Below are 17,996 nucleotides of genomic sequence, written 5' to 3'. Positions count from 1 at the left end.
CAGCTCACAGAGGAGGCTGTCTTGTTGAGTCAGAGTTTGGACCACTTGGTGGGTCTCTTTGGTTTCACATGGTGTCAGAGGAGTACTCACCGGGCTCGTGTCCTCGGCTGAGGAGTCCTGTGCGCCTTCCGCGGTACCTGCTGTTGGGCAGTCTGTGTCACACTCCGGAGGCGTATCTATTGGCAGTGGTTTGCTCACTTTTGTCCACATTATTTGATCACCATAATCTATAATCGCGTCGAAGCGATTTATAAAATCCTGGCCAACCAAAAATGGGAATGAGTCAACACGAGACACGTGTACTGGGTGGTACAGTGTCATATTGCCAATTTGCATGTGAACCATTGCTATAGATGTCAGGGTTGTTTTCATTTCTGAGAGACCCTGCATTTCTATAGCACATTCAGAGAGAGGTATTATCCTGTTAACACTGGCAGCGGCCGTCCTCAGCTCCTCGAACAGTTTAGCTGACATAATTGTTATGTCTGCCCCACCGTCCAAGAGTGCTTCGTGTGTGAGGACACCTTCGAGTGTTACTGACAGGTACGCCTTTTTGGCGACCCCCTTTCTGATAAAGTTACACAGAAACCTTTTGGGTTTTTTCTGACGCTTCTTCACGCGTTCAGCCTTATCTGTGTAATCTTGGTTTGTCTGAACCGTCAGCACAGCAGAAGCTGTTTCTGAGTGTTCAGCCTGCGATGACTCGTCATCGTTTGTGTGTGTGTTTACCCCCCCTTCTTCTGATGAGGGGTTGTTTGAGGCAACAACAGTTATGTCTTGGTGTGTTCCACCGACATCTGTTATGTTGTCATTCGCGCCCTCAGATGTAATAGGAATTACATTACTGCATAGTGCTCCTGGATGGGTTCCCGTGTCAGTGTGTTTCAAAGTTTCTAACAACCTGCGTATTTTCTCTGTCTCTTCCGAGTTCAGAGGTGTAGGGCCTTGTTTCTGGAACTTTTGTGATTTTTTCGCCTCGGTTCGTTTCGTCCGAGGTGGGGGACGGTCAGGTACGTCTTTCGGGGGTTCCTTCACGTACTGCCCCTGATGATATGGTTTCCCATATCTTTGCGTCCTGCGCTCACCCCTTTTACGATAATCACTGTCATCCTCTGAAAGAGGAGCTTTTTTGTCCCAGCGTGCACCTTCATCACGTGGTTTTTTAGTTTGAAAATACTGCCTTTTCTCGCCTGTTTTAGGAGGAGGTGGATACTCGCACCTTCCTTCCATTTCTAGGGAGTGGGGTTTAACCTTTACACCAGGAAACACCTCAATGGGCGTCTTATCATGAGAACATGCCTCGAACACATTCACAGCACACTGTCTAATCTCACTGATGGATTTTTCTCTGAAATTTGCCATCATTTGTACTGATTGTCTAAAATCAGTGTGGAGATTTCTGCTGAAAACAAACTTAAAACCTTCATCTTCTTCCATTCCGGTCTCATTTCTGTTACCAAAATAAGCTTGAAAGATTCTTTTGTAATAAACTTTTGGATGTTCAGTTTTACCCTGCGTGACCTTGTCTGCAGCTGGGAAACCAGCAGGTCCCGTGCAGGAGTCGTACTCTCTGATCAAAGCTTCACACAGAAGGTTGTAATCCCCCCTCGTTGCATCAGGTAGACGCTCGATGAAGGTGAACACCTCTCTGTCCGAAGTGAGCCGTATCAGACTGATCTTATCCTCTACCGTAGCATTAGGATAAGATCTCAATCTGAACTCCAGATCTTTGAGGTACGCTTTTGTTCCAGATGAGCCCATCGGTCCAGGTACAAAACGTTGTACATATTTTGAGATTTTCTGCAAATCATCCATTGAAGGAGACAGTATCAACGGTCTCACTTGTGTGGTTGGTGCAGATTGGTCAAGGACTGCCCCTACCGCCCAAGATGGGGGTGGGTGTGGCGGCATGGCGTTTGGAAGAAGAGGTGCATATCGGTCAAGGTCTGCCCCTACCACCTGAGATGGGGGTGGGGATGACTGCATGGTGTTAAGAGGAGGGGGTGCATATTGGTGCAGACCCGTCCTTATCACCCAAGATGGGGGTGTTGGAACGGGGTTAAGGGGAGGAGGTGTAACAGCATCTGTCTGGGGTGGTTGTGGCTGACCCGGGCCCTGACCCTGTTCATCTCTGAGTCTCAGACCAGCTCGCCCCATATCAGAAATCTGGTTTGTAGCTGTAGCTAGTTTCTCCTCACAAGCTGTCAGGCGCTCCTGTGATGTCCGACATTCACTTTGTAAATTCAGACATTGTTGGAGTATCATCGCCTTTTCTGCCTTGCAACCGTCCAGCTCCTTTAATGCGATCTGCAACTGTTGTTGTAGCACACCGTTGTCTGAACACACGGATTGGTACACACGGTCTTTATCCCTGGCTTCCGATAGTGACGCCTCAAGTACTTGTATTTTGCTGGTCAGCGAATCAATTTCTGCATTTGCATATTGCTGTAAATGAAACATCTGATCATAATGTTTTCTTATGCGGGCCTCGTGTTCACTTTTAAATTGAAGTACGTATTCTTCAATTTCCTGAGCAAACGCTTTTTCACTGTCTAACCTTAGTGTAAGGTCATCAGCTTCCTCAACAACTGCATAGAACGATCCTTTCAGCAAAATTGCAATTTTAGCCAGCTTTTCATAACTTGACTTTGTAATTTCTGTAGAGGTCACACTTTCTGCAACCTCCTTCAGATTGTCCAATAACTCTTTTGGATTCATGCTCTCCGCCTGCTTGATCTGTGGATGTAAGGAATCTGTCAGAAGCGCTAACGCATTCTCCAAGCAGTCCCTTATCCCATAAGCATCAAAATCTTTTTCTAACACACCTGTCATGTTTTTCACTGTGTAGCACTTTATCTGTTTAAAACAGTTGCAAGCTTCAGATATTTTACAGGTAAATATTTGTATTCAAGTTGTCATTGAGTTTGCACACTATTTTAGCTGTTTGGGTTTACACAGAAGTACTGTTATAAGTCAACTTATTCAAATGTGGGTACCTTTCTGTAGGTTTTACCCCAATTCATGAATATTTAAGTAAATGCTCTCTGGCAGTGTTACTTTTATGTGCTTATTTTTCAACAGATACTAGATTACCAAGCTCTTTTTAGTGTATTTTACTCTAAAGCACTGAATTTTTAATAAACCTGCAGTTTTTCTAAGTCTCACAGCAATCATCGGTTTAAAACGTTTTTTAAACCGTTCTGTTCCAGAAATTCGCTATTTTAACAGTTACTCATAGAAGCAAGTGGTGAAAAGAAAAAGAAAAGTTGATGATGTATCAGGATTAATCAGTCCTTCCTCAGAAAAACTGTTATTCCTGTTCTCCTGTCTCATCCTCTATTTAAAATTAAATAGGAAGATTTATTTTTAGGTGGTAACTTAAACAGAAAAGTTTCTTTTTCCTGATAAGTTTACTCTTATTTAGTGATCTAGCAATTAAACGTGTATTATCTCTCCAGCAAATGAGTAAACTGTTCAACTCTGTGAATATTTGAACCGTATCTTTTAAAAAGTTTCTAATTTTATTTTGTACCTTTTTCTTAAGGAGTTATCAGTGAATAAAAATGTGTTCGGTAAATGCTTCTTTGCATAAATACCTTAACAACTTTTTAAATGCAAGATAACAGTGACTATTCAGCTTTGAGGAACGTTTATTAACTCAAAAATGCCTTACAGAAAAATAAAAACGTTTAATTTCACTCTTTAAACCTAAAACTGAAGTGAAACCGTGATCTAAAGTTTCTCCAGGAGGGGGAAGTGTTTAGCTTTCTACCAGCAGGAGTCTATGACGACTTCCTGTGACGTTCGGTTGACATCCTGTTGTTAGCCGCTTAGCTTAAAGTTAGCTTCGGCTAAACTCGGTTAAAATCAACGTTTCTGAACGAATTTAAGCGTAAACGTGGCGTTGTTTCAACAAGCACGACTGTTATGCATGAACATGAGTTTTCTTGGGACATATGGCAGCTTTATTTAGTGATTTTAAGCGTAGTGAAGGCTCCGGTCGCAACTTTACATCTGACATGGAGGAAGTGACGTAACACGTCACTCATCCGGTCGTTAGCTGTTAGCTTAAAATTAGCATCGCTAGCGTTGTTCAAAAACATCATTTAATGACGGATTTTAAACCCTAACGTGGCAAAATTTCAGCGAGTATGCTTCGAAGAACTTAACCAGCGTGTCAAAATACACTTTAAAGCGCTTTTCAGCTTTAAAAAGCAGATTTTATTTCCCTATGAAAACGAGTTTCATTTCCGGGTCACGTGACTGAAATCACCAATTACAGAGCAACACGGGGGTGAGAGGAAATGACGTAGACACGTCATTCAACTTCTCAGCAAATCAGAGCGCTCCACAACAGCAAATTTCAACCAATCACAAAGCGTTTCAGCAACTAGCATGTTCAATTAGCCTGAAATAAGTTCGTCAACTTTTCGTCTTGTAAACTGTCAAAATGCACTTTTTCTGTTAAAAATTGTAACGAATCAATTCTGAGTTGTACGGAGTCAGCTACTCCGGTCTCAAAAACGTCTTTCTAGCTATTTAAACAACTCGTCCGAAGTTTTTTCAGAACCGAGCCGGTCCAGAACCGCGTCTGGACCGTCTTTAAACAGAATGAAGCGTTTTTACCCAAACCCAGCTTTTAGTTACCATAACAGGCGTACAATTTCAGCTTTCATAAAGACTCAATGACACTATTTCAGCTTTCATAACATCACTAGCTCAACACGCTTAAACATGCAGCGTTTTGACTTCAAAGCGGCGCAGCTTGAGCTGCGTTTCAGCACAGCTGATAAACTGTTACTTTTCTTCATGCCAACATGTAAAAACAATCTTTACACGAATACACAGTCATTTATGAGCACGTAACGGGCCACCAAATGTAGTATGACATATGCTGGATATATTCATACATTTTTCACGAGTTCTTCATCTTTCTGACTGTGTAAATGTCGTGCATTGAGTTTAACAGAAATGTAACAAGAGACGTTATTTAACTTTGACCCATCAAATCTGCAAGATGGCGGCGCCAGTGTGTTCGGCTTGCCTCTCCCTGCATACTTTGATTGTTTTTGTGTTGTTTTTTGCTTTTATAACTAGTGTCGACTCTCTGCTGGTGTATAATCGCCAAACGCTTTTTAATCTTCGACCCAATATTAACAACTTGGCTCCGTTTGTGAATGACAGCCAGAAAACTTTTTTCCCTCCATTTCTGTCGGACGTGCCGGCCTACCTGTGCCGCGCCCCAGCTCCACCAGCGCGCAGAGCGCGCAGACGCCGCGGGAGACGCAGCGGCCAGCTGGTCAGACTGAAAGCTCAGCTGGCGTCCTCCCTATCCGCTCTCTCTGAGTTTGGAGCTGCATCTAATTGTTTTATCTCATGGCGCTCCCTGGATCTCATCAGCTCTTCTCTGGCTCCTGTTGTTGGCCTGGGTGAGGGACAACCTGCGCGATGCCTCCCCCCTCCCCCCCCCCCCCTCCGAGTGCGCGGAGTGAACCACCACAACCTGCTCGATCTGGCTCCTGCGTCGGATCACACCCCGGCTGCTGTTGGCCTGGGTGGGGGGCCGCTGCTGCGCGGCCTCTCCTTTCCTCTCCTCCGCGTCCGAGGAGTGAACCACCACAACCTGCGGCTGCTGGACAGAGCTCCTCGGATGGATGACGTCACCCTGGCTCCATCTCATGTTCATATGGCTCTGGTTAATGCTAGATCTTTAACAAACAAGACCTTTATTCTGAAGGACTTCTTCACCTCCCGTGGTCTGGATTTTTTATTCATTACTGAAACATGGATAACTGCCGGTGAGTCCAGTGCTTTTTGTGAACTCCTGCCACCAAACTGTGCATACTTCAGCTCTCCAAGGACGACGGGTCGTGGAGGAGGAATAGCGACTGTTTACAGGAAGAGCTATTTCTGTAAACAAATCACACCTTTAACATGTTATTCCAGCTTTGAGTTCAACTTGTTTGAGCTCGGATCTTCACAACCCGTACTGTGTGCTGTTTTATACAGACCTCCAAAATACAATAAGGACTTTCTGACAGACTTTGCAGATTTTTTGGCTGGAGTCTTGCCTAAATATGACAGGATCTTGATAGTCGGAGATTTCAACATAGCCGTGTGCTGTGCTGATAAACCGTTGGTCAAAGAGTTTTTACAGCTGATAGACTCTTTTAATTTGCTTCAGTTTGTGTCTGATCCAACACAAGAATGTGGCCACACCTTAGACCTTGTGTTAGCTCACGGTTTTAATGTTTCTAATGTGGAAGTTTGTGATGCTGCCTTTTCAGACCACATGCCTGTTGTGTTTGACATGCCACTCGTCTGTCGCTCAGTCAAACCTCGCGCTCCTGCACAGCCCCGTCGGGTCATTAACTCCTCCACTGCTTCTCAGTTCTCTGCAGCTTTTAGTTCTGCCATCAGCCCCACAGACCCTGTGGGTCTTCATTCAGATATCGATGCTCTCTCATCTAATTTTAACTCAGCCTGTCAAAACGTTTTAGATGCTGTGGCTCCATTAAAAACAAGAGCTTCCAGACCAAAGCCTGACCCCTGGGCTGATGAGGTCACACGATCTGCCAGACGCCAGTGCAGGAGAGCAGAGCGGAAGTGGAAGAAGGACAAACTACAGGTGTCTTTCCAAGCTCTGAGGGACAGCTGGCGCTTCTATCAGTCCACTGTTAGAGCTGCAAAAAACAAATATTTCTCTGACATCATCTCCTCCAACTCCAGCAATCCACGTGTGCTTTTTAAAACAATCACCTCTGTTCTTAACGCCCCACAATCAGCCAGCCCAGAGAACTCCACTGAAATGTGTGACAACTTCCTGAGCTTTTTTATCAATAAGGTTTCAAGCATTAGAGCTCTCATAAGCCCTCCTTCTTACGACCCCTCCGTCTCCGTCACACGCTCTGCTGTCTTCAGTCAGTTTGAGCTCGTCACCCTGTCTTCCTTAACTGACATCACTGGTCGTATGAAACCTGCTGGATCCCCAAATGATCCCATCCCACCTCGTCTTTTTAAAGAGGTTTTTCACACCGTGGCTCCTCATGTGTCCCAAATTATAAATGACAGCTTGGCATGTGGACAGGTACCAGCGAGCTTTAAACATGCAGTTGTGACACCACTGATTAAAAAACCTAGCCTAGACCCCACAGTAATGTCCAACTTTAGACCCATCTCAAAACTGCCCTTCATGTCTAAGATCTTGGAGAAAATTGTTTACAATCAGTTAACATCATACTTAAACGACCACAACCTTCTTGAACAGTTTCAATCTGGCTTTAAAACTCACCACAGCACTGAGTCTGCGCTGCTGAAAGTCTTCAACGACATTCTTTTAGCCGCAGACTCTGGTGACTGTGTAGTTTTAATGTTGTTGGACTTGACTGCTGCCTTCGACACAGTAGACCATCACATCCTCCTGTCTCGTCTGGAGAACTGGGTGGGCATTCAGGGTCCTGCTCTACAGTGGTTCAGATCCTATCTGACAGAAAGAAACTTCTGCGTGCGCATTGGTGCTGTGGAGTCCTCTGTAGCCCCTCTCACTTGTGGAGTACCTCAGGGTTCTATACTTGGCCCTCTTCTGTTTTCCCTGTATCTACTCCCTCTGGGACATCTTCTCCGGAAACATGGCATTTCTTTTCATTTTTATGCTGATGACAGCCAAATCTATGTTCCGTTAAAACAGGGCAAACACCATTCCTTGAAACAACTCCTGGGGTGTATGGCAGAAGTCAGAGCATGGATGTCACTAAACTTTTTACATTTTAATGACAAAAAGACAGAGGTCTTGTTGTTTAAGCCTAGTGAAGGCTCCAATATCCATGCTGATCTGGGTCCTTTAACAGAACATCTGACTGAGACAGCAACTAACCTGGGCGTGAGGCTGGACAGTGACTTCAAACTTGACACGCAGATTAAATCAGTGATCAAGTCCAGCTTCTTTCATTTGAGACAACTGGCCAAGGTCAAACCATTTCTGTCACAACATCATTTTCAGATCTTAATCCATGCTTTCATCACAACTCGCCTGGATTACTGTAATTCTCTTTATGTCGGTCTGAGCCAGTCATTACTGACTCGACTTCAGCTGGTTCAGAACGCAGCTGCCCGCCTTTTAACTGGTACCAAAAAACGAGAACACATCACCCCTGTTTTAGAATCACTACATTGGCTCCCGGTTCGCTTCAGGATTAATTTTAAGGTTCTTTTATTTGTTTTCAAATGTCTTCATGGTCTCGCCCCACAGTATCTGTCCGACCTGCTCCAGCTGTACACTCCTTCTCGCTCTCTCAGGTCAGCAGATCAGCTGCTGCTGGTCGTCCCAAGGTCCAACAGGAGACTGAGAGGTGACCGAGCGTTCTCAGTCGCTGCCCCTAAACTGTGGAACGAGCTGCCTCTGCATGTCAGACAAGCTGGCTCACTTCCTGTTTTTAAGTCTTCTCTGAAGACACATCTTTTCTCTTTGGCTTTTACTTCAGTTTGAAATGTTGGTTTTAATGACTCTAAGTTATTTGTTTTATTTTATTTGTTATCTTTATTTTATTTCACATTTTTAACGTGTGGGGTTTTTATGTTTTTGTATGTCCTAGTGTACAGCACTTTGGCCAACAGTGTTGTTTTAAAGTGCTCTATAAATAAAGTTGTATTGTATTGTATTGTATCAAATGAATGCGGTCATTTATTTGCAGAATCAAAGTTTAACATCAAACATTTACATTAATTTGGCAAAATATGAAAACAATAACAATGGCAAGTTCACAGAAAGTGGACAATACGGCGATTGTCCTCACTTCTCAGCAGAATAACAGACATCAATCACACGGCGGTGATTGAGAACTTTGCTTCAGATATTTCTAAAATATCTGTAATGATTTTAGGAGAAAGGAGAGTTTAAGATGGAAAATGGAGATTTATCTTGCAGAGAGATGTGTGAGGGAATTTATCTGTAGGACCAGAACAACACGCTCTTTGGGGAATCAGCATGGCTACGGTACGCTTGGTCGAAGTAGAACCTTTACCTGGTTGATGATAAAATCAGCGTCGGCGTAGGGTTCCTTTCTGACTCTTTCAGCGTCTCCGTGAGGACTGCCAAACCCTTAGGAGTCGTGCGAGGTTATCCAAACAGAAGTTATAATTCCCAAAATCCTCTCTGCATCCTGGATTGTCAGAATTCTGAACTCCTTCAGAACTCTCTTCAGAGAGTTAAACTCTGGAACTCTTCTCCATGAGCTGCATCAGAGAGTTTTTCATCTCTCTTCTCCAGGAGAACTGTCACTCTTTGTAACTCTTTTACTCTGGCGAGAACCGGGAAGTTGCCACATTTAAATGGGTTGACTTCCGGGTCATTTTAGAGCTTTCTGATTGGTGGATGGACCAGATCAGAGGTGTGGTTTGTGATGTAAGGTGTTATCAAAGTCAAGGGCAGAGAATGAGATTGTTTAAAACAGACAGAAAGATTATTGGAGAAAACCAGACTTCGTCGAGTCAAACTCTCCTGTATCTTCTGTGAAAGTTAAACATGACATTTCTTCTCAGTAAACATTTTAGTTGACCGAAACTCGACCTTTAACATACTTACAAATTTGCTCATTGAAGACAGAAAAATCAAGAAATTCATATTACCCTGATTTCTTCTTTGAATGAGGAATAAAAATCATTACTTACTGTTTATGTAAATAAAATGAGTAGTTCTCTTCAACCTGTAAACATTGAGTGAACTAACACAATTTGATTATCAAACATTTGTAAAATAGTAATGATTATAGAGGATTGTCTTTTCTACTTGATTAATTCAAGAAAGAAAGTCTCCAGATGGCTCAAACTGTATTTCTGGATGCAGATCAATGAAATAACAGTCTCTGTCCATCTGGTCAGTTTTGACATAGGCCTAGTCCACTACACACATGAGAAAAACAACAAACCAGGTTATCAGTCTTGTTTCTGTTTCTAACATGCAGCACTGCTAGTTTCAGGCCTACAAGAAAAATCTGCTCCTATTTGGTCTGGTGATACCTGTGTAAAATGGAGAAAGAACTTTTTTTTTTAACAAATCCAACCTTTCTTCCAGATTTAAAGTCACAGGATTAAGAACTGTGTAATGCCAAGCGAGTGGTCATGACCCAGTGATCAGCTACAGTAAACTGTTTCTTTTCTTTCTGCAGCAAACAAATTATTTGCACATGATTACAGTGACTGCTTTGAAGAGCGGGTAAAATGCAGCTGCACATTAAAGGATTAGTATTGCTTAAAGGAATGCATATCACCCAACACATTTCATGCAAGAATTTTAAACTAAAATTGTCATTTAGAAATGACAGAGTTCTGCCATTTGTTTTTCAAACCTGGAAATAATGTTATTCCCAGTCTCATGCAGTATCTAGAGATGCCACTCCTAAATTATGTATCGTGAATCAACCTCACCTACCACCACTTCAAACTTTAGCTCCATATCTGTAAAACGGACTGAGCTGGGACCATTTTTAAGTAGATGTTGATTAGGCTGGATGATCATCTTGAACTGAATTGACTCCAAACTTTAATCAGTTGTAGATTTACATCTAATGGTTACTTTCTAGAAGTTTCATTTTAATTTCCTCTGTGGCTCACAATATAGTTTGTTAACAAACAAAGTTGACTATAGTTCAAGTTCAAATAGGTTTTATTGTCATTTCATCACATGTGGTACATGAGGTGGAACAAAATTGTGTACACAGGGTTCCAGTTACATACAACAATAGCAAAATTTTACAGTGTAAAAAGAAACAGTAAATAAGGATCTAAGATATAAACTAACATATATGCTAAACACTATTGCCCCTTTTGCACTGCACCTAATCAGCCCCAACTCTGCTCAGCCCTGCACACCCCTACTCAACCTGGCTCAGCTCAGCCTGGATTTGCACCTGCACTTTAGGACCGATTCTGGAGGCGTGTCTGGGGGACGAACTGCTGGTCCTCCCCTAATCCAGCGCATGGAAGTGAGAGCTTCGCAGGCGAGGGGGAAGCCCAGCCCTCGGTCATCGATTGAACGGCGGAAGATTTAGCTGGGGGGGAGGTACCCGTGTCCACGAGCAGAGCGGTCCGGCTCTCGCTCGCTGGAGGAGTGAGGGGGAAGTTCGCTGGGGGAGAGGAACCCATGCCCACACTTGGCGGAGGAGCAGTCCAGCCCTCCCTCACTGGAGGAGCTGGAACGGTGGCAGGCTTCTCTGGTGGTGATGTATCTTGGTCCGCCCAGCCGCGAGGCGGTCCAGGCGCACACTCCTCCATCTCCTGCTGCAGCTCCTTCTCCGCCACCTGCTGCAGCAGCCCAGACCCCATCTCCTGCAGCTGCAGCCCCGATCCCTGGCTCCCCAGCTGCAGTCCTGTCTCTGGTCCCCGTTCCTCCAGCTGCAGCCCAGCCTCCACCACCTGCTGCTGCAGCCCCACCTCCTTCCTGTTCTTCGGTGGGGGCTGGTCCCAATACCCAATTCGCCAGTGCTTCAGTGGGGGTAGGACCTGACGCCCCACCTCCTTCCTATGCTTCGGTGGGGGCTGGTCCCAATACCCAATTCGCCAGTGCTTCAGTGGGGGTAGGACCCGGCACCCCACCTCCTTCCTGTGTCTCTGTGGGGACTGGTTCTGACACCCCATTTATTGGGATCTTTATAATGGTGGGTCCCAAGCCTCCGGTGGGTCCCAAGCCTCCAGTGGGCCCCAAGCCTCCAGTGGGTCCCAAGCCTCCATCACCTGCTGCTGTAGCCCTGTCTCTGGAACCTGGTTCTCCTGCTGCAGTCCCGTCTCTGGTTCCTGGTTCTCTGGTTCTCCTGCTGCAGCCCGTCTCTGGTTCCTGGTTCTCCTGCTGCAGCACCTTCTCTGGTCTTCGTTCCTGGTTCTCCAGCTGCAGCCCCTTCTCTGGTCCCCGTTCCTGGTTCTCCAGCTGCAGCCCCTTCTCTGGTCCCCTTTCCTGGTTCTCCAGCTGCAGCCCCTTCTCTGGTCCCCATTCCTGGTTCTCCAGCTGTAGTCCTGGTACCCAACTCTCCTGCTGCAGTCCTGACTCCAGCACCTGCTGCAGATCTGGTTCCCGGCTCGTCTCTCGAGGTCCTCGCTTCTGGCCCTTTGGCTGAGGTCTTCGTCCCTGGCCCGACCGCAGAAGATCCCGGCCCATCTGAGACCCTCGCTCCTGATCCATCTGAGGTCTTCGTCCCTGGCCCGACCGCAGAAGATCCCGGCCAGCCTGCGACCTTCGGCTCACATCTCCTGTCTCGAGGGGGTCCTGGAGGACGCCCCTCACGTCTCCTGTCTCGAGGGGGTCCTGGAGGACGCCCCTCACGTCTCCTGTCTCATGGAGGTCCTGGAGGACGTCCCTCATGTCTCCTGTCTTGTGGGGGTCCTGGAGGATGCCCCTCACGCCGCCCACCTGAACGTTGGTCTTGTACTGGACGGCCTCCCGGCCGCCCACCTGAACATTGGTCCTGTACTGGATGGCCTCCCGGCCGCCCACTTGAACGTTGGTCCTGTACTGGACGGCCTCCCAGCCGCCCCACTGACCTGCTCTGGCCCGTCGGACGGCCTCCCGGTCGCCCCCCTGACCTGCTCTGAGCCAGTGGATGGTCTCCTGACCGTCCACCTTGACTGTGGTTGGGGTTCCTGTTTTTGTGTTTCTCTGTCTTGGTTTGTTCCACCTCCCACCCAAGTTGGATGTAGCTTGTCCTTGGGATGTCTGGAGCCATCCCTTGAGTGGTGGGTACTGTGGGGTTTTGGTTCTGTCTGTTTCCTCATGTTTCCAGCACTCAGTGTTCTCCCTTGTGTCTCACCTGTGTCTAATGTTAATCACTGCAGGTGTCTGTCATTTTCCTAATCAGTGTGTGTGTATATATTCAGTTCACTGGTGTCTTGTCTTTGTCTTGGGATTATCCTTTTCTTGGTGTCGTGTTCAGCCTTTTGTCCTGTCAGCCCTGATCTGCCTGTTTCCAGTTTTGTGAGTAGCTGCCCTGTCAGCATTTTGATTTTGTTTTGTTTAATAAATAATTTTTATTTATTCCTCGAGCGTCCTCGTCATCCTCCTGCACGTGGGTTCAAACACTCCTGATGGCCGAACATGACAGTATCAGATGTAAATGCCAATTTAAGAGATAAAAAAAACAAACTTTTAATAACTGATTTGTGACTGTGCTGTTTTATTTCAACTTTAATCTAAGTGAAGAATTATAATTATAAAATAGCCCCAAAAAAGGGTTTTATCTGAAGGTCATTCTCTAACTCCCATCTTGTGTTTAGTCTCTAAATGTCAACTTTATAATGACATTCTTGAAATGTTGTAAATTTTGCTGTAATTTTGCCACTAAAATGATCAGTTGCCCCCATCCACCCCCCCTTCAAGGCACCCCTGTTCTTAAAGTGTTTCTAATCTCCTCTAATCTCAGTCCTCTTTATCTTTTTCCATCTTTATCTTCTTTAGTGCTGCCTCCGTTCTCTACCTCTTTTCAATCTCCTTGACTTTTTGTTTTATCGTCTCATCTTTGTTTGCTCTCCTTCCTACCACCCTGCTCTTCAGTTTTTTTTGCTCTCTCTCTCTTTTCTTCCCCCATCCTCACTATTTGTCATTTTTAATTTTCTTTACTCTCGCTCATCTCCTTTCTTATCTTTCCATCCTATCTCTCCTCTCCTCCCTTTTTCCTCCTTCTCCTTTCTGTCTGTTTCCTAAATTCTGTTAGAGCTAATTGCTTCCAACAGGCTTTTCTCTCAGTCTGTCACGTTGCTCTCCATCATGTGATGGTGCTCGGTGAGCTTGTTACTTAGGGGCCTTTAGGCTGCGGCTCTGGTAGGAAAAAAAAAAACGGTCTAACACACAGCACATGGGCACATGAACCATCCCAACAACCTCAAACACTTCGGAGCCTTTCTGACCACGCCTTTACTACAGCTATGACAGTCTCTACACTGTAGAGAGAATCTCTTCAACTTTTGGCTTTTGGGATCAGGCAAGAGATCTTCTAAATGGCTGAGGAAATTTTAGTTGCATCGTCCGGAAAAATCACATCGGTAAGTCAAGACTGACTGCTTCGGATCAAATACAGAGCCAAGGTCAATGGTTTTATTAGCAGTGTTTCAAACATGATGTCTCAGCTGTTTAAAAACGTAACATTACCTTAAAGACCTGTATATGGGACAAAAAATATCCTTTTGTAATGTTGTCGGGACTTATTTATAGATATAATGTATCTGCAATAAAATGGTATAATTATCATACACAAAAGCATTATATAATAATAATAATAATAATAATAATAATAATAATAATAATAGTAATACTTTATTTTAAAATCCCTTTAAAACAACCACAGCTGCAACAAAGTGTTTTACACATAAAATCAAGAACGTTTAAACACATAAAAAATAAAACAGTTTTTAAAACATTAAATAAATAAAAATATCTGTGAATATATAATATATAACACATAATCTGTGAACCCATTATTTAAAGTGAGTAGAAAAAAGTACAGAGAGGAAGATTAAGAACACATTCCATGTTTCATAAACTAAAAAAAAACTATTTTAGTTCAAATAAATTTTTACATTCTAAAGTTAGACATTTATAATTTGGGATTCTTTAAAAATGTAATTTAATTTCAGAGCATTGCACTAATAGTGCTACTACTAATTTATTATATTTGCAATTCTCTTGTTTGTAATAATCTCATTATCTCCCATCACTACAACAAGGCAGATGATGTGTCTGTATGTTTGTTAGGTTGTGTGTCTGTTAGTAAAACATCTCATGAACCAGCGAACAGATTCTAAAACTTGATATTAGTTAGTAAAACTTGTTGCACATAACCACTGAATGTTCATCTACAACTGCTTAATGTTTAGAGTCAACCTGATTTGAGATGACAGCCACAACTAAACACACTTAGCCAATATAAAACCAGCTTTAACTCAGTCAGTTAGATGAGTTTTATTTGATGTGGTGGTTGCTGAGAGTCATCCTTAACACACCAAGCGCCTGCAGATCACATGAGCTCTCTGTTTACAATTGTTCTTTTTCATAATATCGACTATACACCATCACAGACATCTACACCTCCAGATGCTTGAAGAGAGCCACTTGGATCATGAAGGACCCCACTCACCCAGCACACACACTTTTTGCCCCACTCCCCTCAGGAAGGAGGTTGAGGAACATTAAGTTCAGAACCACTAGACTGAGGAACAGCTTCTACGCTGAGGCTGTTAGACTCATGAATCTCTAAACAGGATAATCACTGTGAAAAAGAAAATCACTGTAATGACACTTTGATTGTTGATATGTGCTGCTGATCTCATGCTGCTGATTATTTCATGCTGCTATGTTCATTCGTACTCATCTACTCACACAGACTCATGTTCGTGCTGCTGTTGTTCAACATATTGTTTTGCACCATTATTGTTTACTGTATATTTTAGTTTATATCTTAGATCCTTATTCACTGTTTCTTTTTACAATTTATATTTTTGCAATAGTTGGATGTAACTGGGACCCTGTGTACACAATTTTGTTCCACCTCATGTACCATATGTGATGAAAGTACATTAAAACCTAATTGAAAATGAACTTGAATAATGGCAGAAAATTTTAAAACATTATGCTGAGCTCCTCATAAGGGACGTTTGAGATTGTCATCATTGTATGTTCCGATACAATGATGAAATGAGTTCTCTGTATTGAACCCATCACACCTGAGGTACTCTCAGGCAGAGCAGTGGTGAGCTATGTAAGCACCTGGGAGCAATTAGGGATTGGGTGTCTTGCTCAGAGACACCATGACATGTGGGAATGGCTGGGAGTCGAACCACGATTTTCTGGTCCTGGGTCGGCTGCCCTGCCTCTACTACATCTCGGCCACCGTACACATGCACTACACTTGTTGTGCATCTGTAATTAGTAAGGTTGCAAAGTTCAGCAGGTTTACAGCTTTCAGTAGTTTAGCCACTGACAGGATGGCCACAGGTAAATAAAAAACAAATGAGCACAAAGTGAGTAAATACTTGAGTAGTGATGATTAACAGTGCGGCGGGAACAATGACTAAATTGAAGTGAAGTACCTGCGTGGCTGCTAGACTTCATAAAGCAAAGATAACTGAGTAATATGTCGATGTCCCCGTCACTGAAGAATTTGAATAGGTAATGTTTGTAGTTTTGTGTTTTTCTGGGCTGGAATCGAACAGAAAATTCAAGTGAATCTTAATGTTTTGGTGCAAGATATTCAAATGGGTAAGAGTTACACTGAGAGGTAGTCTTTTTATTTTTATTGTTCAAGGCGGCGTAAAGTGACAGATCCTGGCGAATGGAGGGAGCAATTTTATCCACAACCAGGGACAATGGCGGAGCCACGGGGTGGTTGTAGGTGGCCTTGACTACCATAGATTCATCTTCAGCCACCTCAAGGGCCACCCCAATCATTTGAGGAAACTGCAAAATAAAAACTAGAAAGCATAGCTTCCTCAAATGATTATGGTGGCCATTGTTTTTGTTTGTACCTCACTTATTTTTAAAGTTAGCATGCTCACAACATGCACAGACAGATGAATGGAGAGTTTTTCTAATTCCTCTCTTCGCTCTGCGACTGGGCACAACAAGGGGAGGAGGTTTGAATTAGTGGATTTCTCATGAAAAAACTTAGCTCTAAAATTTTACCTTTTCCCTTTTTCCCCTAAACTTGTTTTAGAAATGGCCAGAACAAAATGTAAATAACTGAGATTTATGACTGATGCTCAGGAAGCCTAGAAACTGTTTCTACTGATCATAAGGATACACTTTCATTTTTGTGCATTCAGGTTGAGGGTTTGCTTCTTGTCCTGAGCATGTTTTTACTTTAAGCTTTACCACTTAACGTAAACTACAAGTAATGTTACATTTTGAAACTTTTATTTTGTCAATTGTAAAATGAAGGAAGTCAACTTAAACTTTTATTTTGACACCTGCTGGAATGTAGGAAACAGGAAGTAAGAAGCAAATTCTTGAAGATGACTCTTGAGGCTGAATGTTGCTCATTTCCAATGAGTTATAAAACATCCTTTATATAAAATCCATGGGAAGCAGTGGAAGTAAGTGAAGTTTCTGTAAATGCCTGACAGGTAAAATGTGCATGTTTTTAAAATATTATTTTGTTATCTGCCTGGATGATTGAGCCTACAAGCCTTTTTCTGAACCATTTTGGCCATGGTGTCCTCAGGCTGTTTCTGTGAGTAGCAAGTCGGCCACCTGGTCTAAAACATTTGATTGTTAATCATGATGATTGATTGTTTTGGATGAATGAGTCCTTTACACATGTTAAAAGCCTGTTTCTGAGATTCCAGCAGGAGGTTGTCTTGAAACACAGCAGTGAAGGCTGCCTATGGGACAGATCTGGTAGGCAGGCCACAGAGTGATGAAGTCTTCCAGATGGAAGACGAAACGTTTCTCCCTTAAAGAGACTGGTCCACATGACATGATTGAACCTTTTTTGTTATCTACCTGGATGAATGAGTCTACAAAACCTGCTTTTAAAATATGTTAGTAAAAGTTATATTGTCACTAATTTGACTGTTATTTATCTCATTTTATGCGAACCTGGTACTTCAAAAAAATAAGTTAATCTGACTCTATAGTTATATCATCATATTGGAGATAAAGCAAATAAAACAAACTTTACTCCTCTACTGTGTATGTATCAGAAAATTTCTCTTGAAATTTTTAACAAAAAATGCCAGTATACCCAGTTTTGTTCAGAGCACTGAAACTGAGTGTAGTAGAATGAGTACCAATACCAGTAATTGTAGTAATACCAGTGAGAGAGTCTACGTGAAGTTAATGATGACCAGTTAACCAGTGTATGCATGGTGCAATGGTGGGTATGATAGTTACAGCCAGTTATGAATCTTTGTCTTTGTGCACCATGATAGACAGAGTCCAACATCTGCAGATCTGCAGAGTGTATGCTGGAGCGTTCATGTAAATGATATGTATATATGTAGATATATATGTATGTATACAT

General features: G+C 43.3%; 1 protein-coding gene across 1 annotated transcript in view; it reads right to left on the bottom strand.

Moving 5' to 3' along the window:
- LOC119413748 overlaps positions 1-17,996 on the bottom strand; it is an 880,117-nt gene that overhangs the window by 219,682 nt on the left and 642,439 nt on the right. The window lies entirely within an intron of this gene.

The sequence above is a fragment of the Nematolebias whitei genome, chromosome 1 (assembly GCF_014905685.2).
Source record: "Nematolebias whitei isolate Nwh7 chromosome 1, NemWhi1, whole genome shotgun sequence".
Classification (NCBI taxonomy): Eukaryota; Metazoa; Chordata; class Actinopteri; order Cyprinodontiformes; family Rivulidae; genus Nematolebias; species Nematolebias whitei.
Note: the sequence above shows the minus strand (reverse complement) of the source record. Positions and strands in the feature narration are given on the sequence as shown.